Source organism: Triticum aestivum, chromosome 4A (genome assembly GCF_018294505.1).
Source record: "Triticum aestivum cultivar Chinese Spring chromosome 4A, IWGSC CS RefSeq v2.1, whole genome shotgun sequence".
NCBI classification, from domain to species: domain Eukaryota; kingdom Viridiplantae; phylum Streptophyta; class Magnoliopsida; order Poales; family Poaceae; genus Triticum; species Triticum aestivum.
The window spans coordinates 661839688-661847964 of NC_057803.1; the positions used below are offsets into that span (position 1 = coordinate 661839688).

Genomic DNA, 8277 nt, shown 5'->3' on the forward strand with positions numbered 1-8277 from the left:
CCGGTGGGCCAGCCCTGTCCTAATTTTCCACCTTCTCAATTTACAGGTGGGCCCCGCCCCAGGGGCTCTCTCTCTCTCTCTCTCTCGGTGCGCTGGAAATCGTCATGGGCCTTCGCTTTCTTTTGTTTTCCTCCCCGATCGACGAGTGAGCACCCTGCCCCTCAAAAATTAAAAAAAACGAGCGAGTATCCCGCTCGGCTCGGTCGGTCGCCATGAGCCGCCGATCAGCCGGCTCCATCGGCGCACTCGGTTGGCCCAGTTGGCTCTTTTTCATATCATGTGCCTCCGTTTTACAAAAAATATCAAATTATTTAGTCTTTTTTCCCCTTAGACTAGAACGAATTAGCTAGTTTTTTTAACATCAGTACAGACACAAACTCTCATATACACACATACACTAACCCCTATGAACACACACCCTACCCAATGAGCACCTCCGAAAGACTAAGCTACGTATCATCTTAGATTTACGAAGTCTCCGTAGGCACCTCGTCGTCAACGGAAACGTCTCCTCCCACTGAATGCACATCGCTGGAAATTCTAAAATAAATCCATGGATAAACGCGAGCACCAGGATTTGAACCATAGTGGGCTGGGGATACCACAATCCCTCTTACCACGGTTGGTTCACAACGAATTAGCTAGTTACTGGGAGCACTAACTGTACAACTCAATCATATAGTTCGGGATCTTCTGGCTTGAATTTCGGGTCATTTTTTCTTATTTTCTTTTACTAATGCTACCAAATGTATTTATATTGTGTCCTTTGCACCTACGTTTGCTGCATCTATGATCACGGTCGGAGGCAGGTTGTTATCGCTATCCGTCTATCCCTACGAAAACCGCAGGATTCAGGCATGGATGTATGCATAAACCCGGACAGCTGGTTGCTAAGCTATATACAATCAACACAATTAGACTACTCTACTACTTAATTAATTAATAAACTAGCAAAAGGGCCCGTGCGTTGCAACGGGAGAAAAAAAAATCATAACTCCAATAGACATGATCACATTATGTTGCATCATCGAGATACAATATAGCTCTCAATTTCGTGAAATTATGAACATTTTTTTAAACTCGCGAACATTTTTAAATTGACAAGCACTTTTACAAATTCTTGAACATTTTCTAAAATCAAGAACATTTTTTGAATTCATTAACATTTTAAACTATTTGCAAACTTTTTCTCTGTGATGGACATGCTCACAACCACACGCAGTCTTCCCATCGATCCCAACCTAGCGCGGCCCCCGAGCTTACTTGCCCCGCTCCGGCGCCTCTGCTAGTTCCCTTCCCCACCTCTTCTCATTTCTTCCTCGTCCTTTCCGTTGACCTCACTGGCTCCCCCGACTCTACTTCCCTACCGCCGGGGTCCCTAAAGCGAGCAGGCACTCCCGTCGTTGCCGACGTCCTCAACAACCTCTGCTTGGCCATGGCAAAGCGTCTTCGCACACCGACGACCACCTTCATGTGGCCCCTCTTACATCCATGCTCGAGCGCGCACCCGACGCCACCCCAGCCACGCATGCCTCAACCGCCTCCAGCGTGCTGGCTATTACCGCCCCAAGGCTCTCTCCGACGAGCTCAACGTCACCTACCTCTTCGCGACCTCTCCGCGTCATGTGCTCTGCTGCCACGCTTCGCGTCAGGCCCAATCTGTCCGCGTGTTCCCGCACCTCGCCTGCACGCCCCGCAACCGCCGTCGGCCGCTCGTCTCGTGCGTAGCGCCACACAGCTCCTGTTAAAAAGTCGGGAGAGAAGAAAGAAAAACAAACCAAGGCGAAAAGTTTTTAACTTAAAACAGTACTGCGGGGTAATTACCCAGAACTGCATGGTCTTTTCTATAAAAATGCTGACAGTGAACGGGCAGAAGCAATCGATACTTTATTAGTAGGTATATATATATAAATATAGATATAGATAGCAAATATGCCCGTGCGTTACAACAAAAGAGAACAAAGTTTATTCCATGTTTTGGCTTATGGACATAAGAGAAGTCTTTAGCATGTAATTTTCCCCATGAATCAGATCTTTGATTATTTTTTTGTTATCCAAGATTCCCACTGTAGTCTCGGCCACATGCATGATCCTCTTTTGTTGGTGCCTCCTCGCCGACCTTGGCGCGCTTGAGGGCACACCCGAGGCCAGAACGGAGGATCGATGGCAGGCTCAGCCTGAAACGCTTGGAGCGCCATGGAGGAAATGGTCATGGAACGATCGGATTGGGGTGACATGTTTTTCCTTTTCTACTGTTATATGTGGGCACGTGGGCTCGGGAGTCTTTTGTTGGTTGTCGGGACTTTTTCATCGGCTCGTTTGCGTGGGTGGGTCAGTTTCCCCGATTTTCATTTCTACTGTTTTTCCATGCGGGATCTTAGGTGAGACATCGAAAACCATGCACACGCAAGGCGAGGGCTGTGACGGACGGATAGTTAAAAATCCTACTATATAACACAAAAATCTCAGCTGTCAATCACATCCGTCAATCTTAGGCTTGTATAATACTCAGAAAAGTGAAATGAAAGACAATATTGTGCAAGTATACACGGAGCATCCCTCGGAATGAATCACGACCTTGAGTACAAATTCGAATGCTGATTTGTACAATCCATTATTTAAAAGCATTAGATCAAATCATCACCACAATAACTTTGGTGCATTATGAATTTTGGATTGTGCCACAAACATTCACAACAACCACGGGGATGATCTATTTTGCAGGAGCTAATTCTTCAGATTGTAGAGTTCTGCACACACTCATCTAGAGAACTTGGCTGTGTGCAGGCAAACATTCAGAAAGCACATATTGTTCTCCTGCACAAATTAATACAACTTCAGATGCATCAAGATCATGTTTTTTAGAACTGTGTATGTGAGCTCTGTGCAAAATATATTAGACGGGAAATGTTTTACACGCGGAGTTCGACACGATCCAGCCAGGGGAGAAATTAACTAATTTAACACACACGGATGGCACAGCTAGGCTGCATGGTTCCCTTCAAGAATTGATTGCAAAGTGATGGGAAGGAGTGGCAATAGTCAAAGCTTCCTTCGAAAGTAAAAGTTTGCCCACACAGTGAATGGTTTGGCAACATATTGGCTTGGAACCTCTTGGTTCAGAAGAAAAGAAATGGTGTTCTAGAAAGGTAAACTTTGAAACATCCAATGAGCCTCTTTGCCAGATGGTTAAATACATGCGTACATGTCTATTACAGATAGAATATTATAAGAAACATCCAGTGAGCATCTTTGCCAGATGATTAAACACATGAACATTTCAATTACACATACAATAGAATACAGTGGTTATTTATCTAAAGTAGTAGCTGACAAACATTACATGCGCGCTGAAGGTGTATATGTCACAGCACCGCAACAGAACACACTGAAATGTTAGTAGCAGAATCCCGTGCATCCATATTTTGCGGAGGCGGCGAGGTGCTCGTCCATGGCTAGCCGTTGATGTCATCCAGTGCATAACTGCATCCACGGCAAGTCGTTCCGACGACCATGACAACAACATCCTTTTCTCCTTCCCTGATTTCTGTCGGGCCATCATCGGTGGACGGTAAGAAGGATCAAGATATTCACGGCCTACCTGCAGAACTTGAGGTCATGGCCGAAAGTGCTTGCAGGGAACCGGCAAAGCATGCATATTATAGACCTGGGAACACAAAATCCATAACTTAGTTCTTATAGCATGTAAAATTTCTTTGCTTGGTTGTAGCTTTGACCAAATCACCAGAAGAATGGGCACCAGATTGCAGCGTGAGTGCAGATTAGCATTTATTTTAAGTGCCACTATGTTGGCCTTTGAAGGTATGGTTTATTCGGATTTCATAGAAATTCTACAGAAAAAAATTGTACTCCCTCCTTCCATCTATATAGGGCCTAATGCGTTTTTCGAGGCTAACTTTGACCAAATATTAGAGAAATAATATATAACATGCAACTTACACAAAGCACACCGTTAAATTCGTGTGTGAAAGGAGCTTTCAATGATATAATTTTCACATTGTGCATGTCATGTACTATTAATCTTGTCAATAGTCAAAGGCGGTCTTAAAAACGCATTAGGCCCTATATAGATGGAAGGAGGGAGTATATCTTAAATCCCATTGTTATACCTAAAAAAAATCTCAGTGTAATGAAAATATATGCATCTAGGAACATGCAGCGTCCCTTTGGAATAGTCATTAGAGGCTAAGTGTATCTGTCGACATACTGCGAGTTACCAGTTTCCGACAGTGTGGAGGAAGCTGAAGCCCGGATAGCCCTAGTTTGGCTGCTCTGGCAAAAGTTTCCAGAGGACCTGTGGAGCTTGAGATGGATTGGAAAACAGTGACTGAATATCTGAACTCAGATGTGCCCACTGTTGCTCCCTGCTATGGAGTGACCCAAGATATAAAGGCGGCCCTGTATTGCTTTCCTTCGTTCAAAGTTCTGAAGGATTATGTCATTCAAATAGCAGGTGAGGGAAACACATCAATAATATATAGGCAGCAGAAACATATAGATGAACTATAGCTCTATATCAAAACCACAGCTTTCCGACATACAACATGGTAGGCACAGAATGAGATGAGCAAGGAAGCTTGGTACAAATACACAAATGCAGTTTCTAACCTTACTGTAATAATGAACATATTGATTAATGTGTAATTAAGTAGGAGCATAGTTGTGCAGTTCATTTCTGTTCTGAGGGCTAATGCTCATTTCTAGAGGAAAATAATCTCAGATTTCTAACTGAACTATAATCCCATGTAGGTATGGTTGTAGAACAAAGAACATATTACACATCGATGTAATCCCTTCTTCCTCACAGAACTAAATAAAAGAAGACACATGAGTAAAATTGTAATAACTGGATAAAAGAACACACATGACTAATTTAAATTATGAATTGGACAGAAACGTTTTCATGGTTGCCTAGCAAATGAAAATAGCATCTTATCATATATTGGGTCTTTAACATAATCAAATACATGGCCAGAGTGTTCCTGAGATTGGTGGTTTTTGAACTCTGTTCCTTGACAACATGGCCCCTGCTTGCTTACTGATGGATCAGATAGACAACCAAGTCCTAAGTTTTATTACTTTCCCTTTGCAATTTAATATATGCAGCAGGACACTGTGGTACTACAATTTTCATTAAAGTAGCTACAAAAGGCCCCTAGTCAACATATTAACATCATGGGAAATGTTTCTGATTTCCTGAAACGTTACAGTGTGGCAAACAATTCTGAATTGTAGTTGCCTGAAACTGACATGTTTCTGTGAACATCTCAAACCTGGTGGACTTGATGCCTAAGATATTTTCAACACGAATTGGTACATTTTCTTTTGTAAACTCAGGTTCAAAACTACCGCTTCTTAACAGAGTTTTCTGTACTTGTTCACTGCCAAATTATTCAGTATATTGTCAACTGAAAATAGGCTGAACATCTGTGATTGCTGCCTGCAGTCAGTTTTCCTTAAGAAAGAAGAAATGATATGGAATTTTAGTCTACTGAGCTTTCTTCTTCATGAAAATGAGGCATCTTTGAGAAAAAAAATTAGCAATAGCATTCATCATCTAGTAGGGATGAATGACACGGGTGCCTTTAATATTCTTGCGGAATTTCTATGATGATTTCAGTACAGTTTCAGATTCTAGAAAGTATGAACGAGACAAAACTTTAAATATTTAATGTTTATGACTTTTTTGTTTGATGAAAGCAGTAGAAAATATATTCTATATACGTGGGAACAGGTCCAGAACGAGGCCCGTAAGAAACTATTTCAGCCAAGCAACCAACCAGACTATGACACTATTAGAAGAGTCTAAGCAATCACACATGTAACTCCAGGAATTAGAAAGAATAGTTCATTGAGATGCCCTGCCCAATATCATTGAATAACTAACAAGAAAAAATAAGCTCCTACATTCAGCAATATAAAGCTAGCATAGTTGGCACCCCAAATTGAAGAATCATTCTGCATCCTCGAAACAACAAGTGTTGTGCAGGTCAAATGACCACGCAACAAAACCATGATATGCATCATGTGACAGTAGCATCGTTTAAGAGAAAATACCCTAGCAGGAGATTGAGAGCATACATGCTGATGACCACATCGCTTCGACGGGTATTCATTGGAATCTCAAGTACATCGTACAGTGTAGTATTATCGAGTTCCATCATGTGGTCAGCTGTAAGCTTGCTGATGAAAACAGCCTGGGAGTTTTGAAGTGCTGCTGTAGATTCCTCACAAAGGTCAAACCCAGTTAGCAGTTACTTCTATGCAACCCAGTTTGATGTTACCAAAAGGATCAAAGTAATTCAAGACATGTGAACTAAACCAAGAGGCGGCCGGGAAGAACATGTATGTGGGTACCTACAGATGATCGTCAAGATTAGGTCGGACGAAGGGTGTCCTCACACAATACATGTTTGCTGAGACGCTGACATCCTCATACATCTCTCTTGTTTAAGTTTTCTCTCCTTGTTTGTCTGTTTCTTTGCTAAACAATGTGACAGCAAGTCATCAGGCAGAAATAAAATCATCATTGGTATTAATAAAGAGATTTTGAGAAAGTAAAAATACATCAAATAGGAGAAGCTTACATGCCATCTTGAATTTCCTAGAAACTGAGTGACATCCGATGCATGACCAACATACACCGGAAACAATACAAACCTGGATATTCTGTACACTCTCCTAAGTTGAATCCTGAATTTAGTAAGACAATGGGACAACTCAAGATATAGCAACCTTCAAATCCATTACCCTTCAGTACCTGTACCTCCAAATCCCTCGGTCACTAATAGAACCATGCTGTCGAATGCTTGTGCAGTAAAGTTCAGAGCATATTTGACATCTACAGCTTTACCTGGGGGCGCTCAAGTTGGAGTAGATCTGACGGCAGCGATCGTCGTAGGCGGCGGGAGTCGACCTAGCAGAGGACGTGCGCAGTTGGAGCAGGTAGAGGATGCGCGGCTCCTCGAGGAGGACTCGTTCCGGCCATGGGGATGTGGATCCAGACGGCGGAGCTTGGCAGGGGCGGCAGCGCTGGGAGGTGCAACCGACGGGGAAGGCGAGGGGCGGCCGGATCCGCAGGTGCTGGCGACGAACGAAGGCCGGGTCGGGCGCTCGGGGATCCCGAAGGGAGGAGGGTAGCCGGTGGCGGTGCTCGACGGCGGGGGGTGGCCGGCGGCGCACGGTGAGGCGGGCGGGCAGGAGGTGGGGGCGTGAGGCAGAGTCGTGCGGCTGGCTGGGCTGTTTTTTTTTCTCGCCCGTATACCGGTTCGGCGTGACTTATGATGAGGACCGCGGGTTAATTTCTAAGAAACGGAGGGACTTTTTTGCAAAAATGACAACGACGTACGACCAGAAGCCATCGCTGGTATATTAGTAAGTAGGTAAAGATTTGATTATCTTCTGGCCTAAGAACAACACATACCAATCAATTTGTAATGAGCCACGCAGCTGTAGTTTTGCCAGGGGACATGGACAACCGGCCACCCCAGGAATCCCGACGCGACATCATTGGCGAATTGACCCGTTCCTAGCCCCGAGCAGCCAATCACCACGGGCCACCTCGACACCAGCCTACGTGCGCGGGCATGCATGCATCGATCCATGCAAACTGTTGGTCCTGTCAGCTCTACGTGCGCTAATCGCGCTCCATCTCGGTTGCTTCATGGCGCGGCAGCCCCGCGATTTGTTTGCTTGCGTGTTTCGCTCCTCGGAATCGGCGTCGCCGCGACAGGGCCAGAACCATTCGCTGTTGGCCCTTGGCCAGATCAATAATCATATCGATCGAGTGTAGTAGTATGTGCTTGTGTGATGGCGACCGGTTAGTCGATGGTTTCCCCTACGGAAACTAGAAAAGATGATTAGAACTGGTCATGAGCAAGCAGCTAGATCCAAGGTTTCCGTAGGCGATAACAAAGCAAGTAAACCGTACGTACGTGCGCGGACTAGTTTAGCATTTCGTCGTGTGTCCCAGCATGCGGAATCGGTCCGAATCTTACTTAGGAGGTCCCCTAAAAAAGAGTATTGTTCAGCTCAGGTTTTGTTTCCTGCGAAAAAGAGTGAGTATATTATGGACTCACAGCTGGCCGAGTCTTAATTAATTATTACAGGAAATAATGAATGATTACTAGCTGACGCACCCATTTAGGGTACGGTCTCTCAGAAACATGTAACACTCGAACAATCGTCGCTTGGATATAATAAGAAATGAATATGACAAAGGATATGTCGAGCTGAAACCCTTAAAATAGCCTTTTG

The 8277-nt window shown here is 44.2% G+C and overlaps 1 long non-coding RNA gene across 9 annotated transcripts; it reads right to left on the reverse strand.

The window, feature by feature from the left end:
* Positions 1–3226: 3226 nt before the first annotated feature.
* On the reverse strand, positions 3227–7279 carry LOC123087938 (uncharacterized). 9 transcript variants are annotated; one of them, XR_006441609.1, is made up of 5 exons: positions 6875–7279; positions 6609–6781; positions 6103–6505; positions 4229–4446; positions 3227–3667 (listed from the first exon to the last, which is right to left on the reverse strand). It is a non-coding gene; the product is annotated as an uncharacterized lncRNA (long non-coding RNA). The 9 variants fall into 9 exon arrangements; XR_006441603.1 differs by having other exon boundaries at positions 6103–6781; XR_006441605.1 differs by having other exon boundaries at positions 6609–7279.
* Positions 7280–8277: the final 998 nt, after the last annotated feature.